The following is a 2433-nucleotide window of genomic DNA, read 5'->3' as shown; positions in this document are numbered from 1 at the left end:
CAGCGGTCGCTGCTCGGGCCCTAATAATAATAATTTTTACAAAAACAATAGGGACCTCGCAGCGGTCGCTGCTCGGGCCCTAATAATAATTTTTACAAAAACAATAGGGACCTCGCAGCGGTCGCTGCTCGGGCCCTAATAATTTTTACAAAAACAATAGGGACCTCGAAGCGGTCGCTGCTCGGGCCCTAATAATAATAATTTTTACAAAAACAATAGGGACCTCGCAGCGGTCGCTGCTCGGGCCCTAATAATAATTTTTACAAAAACAATAGGGACCTCGCAGCGGTCGCTGCTCGGGCCCTAATAATAATAATAATAATAATAATTTTTACAAAAACAATAGGGACCTCGCAGCGGTCGCTGCTCGGGCCCTAATAATAATAATAATAATAATAATAATAATAAGAAGAAGAAGAAGAATAACAATTCGAACGAAAAACAATAGGGACCTCGCAGCGGTCGCTGCTCGGGCCCTAATAATAATAATTTTTACAAAAACAATAGGGACCTCGCAGCGGTCGCTGCTCGGGCCCTAATAATCCGATTGAAAAACAATAGGGACCTCGCAGCGGTAGCTGCTCGGGCCCTAATAATCACAGAATTGTCACAAATTTAATCTCTACTTCAAACATCCAAGATGTAGGGGAAGCAGCAAGTGTAAATAAATTCGATTTCCAGTCCTTCTTGTATAGTATCTGAAGCGAATGCAAAGGTTTCTGTATGAGTAAAAAAACAAAAAAACTTCATACTAACAGCTATCCCAATGAGCCGTATATTTGTTTTGACTGCCAACAACATAGCTTCACGAATGAGTCATATATCGGACTATCAGAGTTAGCTAGTAATAAGTATTTCTCAATATAGTTATGTCAAAAGCCAGTGTTCTGAACAGTTGTTGACAAAGTTATAAAAAAAAAAAATTCTTGTGTTCTGCTGCTCACACAATTTTATAGGTTTAAGTTGGAGTGAAGTTTGAAGAAGCAGTATAAGTGTAAGTATTTGTTCATATATTTTTTTGATAAAAGCCAATACATGTAACTGTTGTTGAGTAATTGTTTCTTATGTTACAGTGAAGTGTGGAGAGCGTGAATATATATCCGAGAGCAGCCAGTTGTCTGAACTGATGTTGACAGTATGTGATTGTTGTTTATTATATTTAATATATGTGTATTATGCCAATATAAAGTTGAGCAGTTCTGTTGTGTTAATTTGAGTTACACACCAAAAAATGTTTCAGGTGTTGTTTTATCCCACGTTGTGCTTGTGCACATCTGTGAGGAAGCAGTCAGTAGCGTGTTGTGTATTAGTGTTGAGTACTCGGGACTATTCTCCAACTTTTTGGTGCTCACAAAATAGCAGTGCTGCTTACATTGCATAAATCTGATCAGCTTGGATGACATGCCAGTAGTCTGAACTGATTTGGTTAATCCTTTTTTTTATGTGTGTGTGTGTGCGTGTTCTGTTTATACAGGTTATCTTAACGCTACGGTGAATTATGAAGTCACGCTACTCGTAAGTGTTTCTCAAAACAAAAGCCAGTATTCTGAACTGTTGTTGAAAAAGTGATTCTTTCTTCTTTCTTGTGTTCTGCTACAGATATTTAACAGATTTTATAGTGAAGTTTGAGGAATCAGTATAAGTGTAAGTATTTGTTCATATATTTGTGATAACACACCAAGACACATAACTGTTGCTGAGTGATTGTTTCTTTTGTTACAGTGTAGTGTGGAGAGTGTGAGCAATATTCAGAGAAAAGATTTTGGATTGTGTATTTTAAGCTAGTTTGTGTAATATTTTACATTTTTGCAGTTGCTAATATTGTATATTAATTTCTCATGTGTTCTCTGTAATTTTGGTAAAAAACAACAACATATATATATATATATATATATATATATATATATATATATATATATATATATATATATATATATATATATATATATTTATATTTACTAATTTGTAATTTTTGCACATTTTCATGTATTTCTGAATAATGTGTATTTTTATATTTACAAATGTCTAATATTTGTATTTTTCTCACTTGTATTTTTCTCACTTTCTTTTGATCAAACATTTTTTGCATCATAGCTAGCCTAGTATTTTTGACCAAAAACACACAAAGCATTTTTAGATTATTATTTGTTGTTGTATGCTGTGAATGCATATCAAAGTTTTTAGGATTACATCCCGTTTCACCTTGCTTTCAATGTGTCCAGTTACAAGGCAGGGCAAAAAAAACACATTGTTGGATTCTCTGTGTTCATACCCTGTCAAACGGTTGGAAATGTTGCAGTTAAATAAATATTAAATTTAAATGTGTTGATAGTTAAATTTCTTTGTAGTGTCAGCCTCAAACAAAATGGTCTAAGTACAAGAACGTAACAGTAAATTAGCAGGGTGTGAATTAATGTATGTAAACTAAACATA

The 2433-nt window shown here is 34.2% G+C and overlaps 1 long non-coding RNA gene across 1 annotated transcript; it reads left to right on the top strand.

Moving 5' to 3' along the window:
- Positions 1-634: 634 nt before the first annotated feature.
- Positions 635-1867, top strand: LOC144022682 (uncharacterized). Its single transcript, XR_013284388.1, has 5 exons — positions 635-994; positions 1074-1135; positions 1475-1515; positions 1600-1644; positions 1723-1867. It is a non-coding gene; the product is annotated as an uncharacterized LOC144022682 (long non-coding RNA).
- Positions 1868-2433: the final 566 nt, after the last annotated feature.

This window comes from Festucalex cinctus, chromosome 7 (genome assembly GCF_051991245.1).
Source record: "Festucalex cinctus isolate MCC-2025b chromosome 7, RoL_Fcin_1.0, whole genome shotgun sequence".
Lineage (NCBI taxonomy): Eukaryota > Metazoa > Chordata > Actinopteri > Syngnathiformes > Syngnathidae > Festucalex > Festucalex cinctus.
The sequence above is the reverse complement of the archived record's forward strand: the minus strand, read 5'-3'. Positions and strand labels throughout refer to the sequence as shown.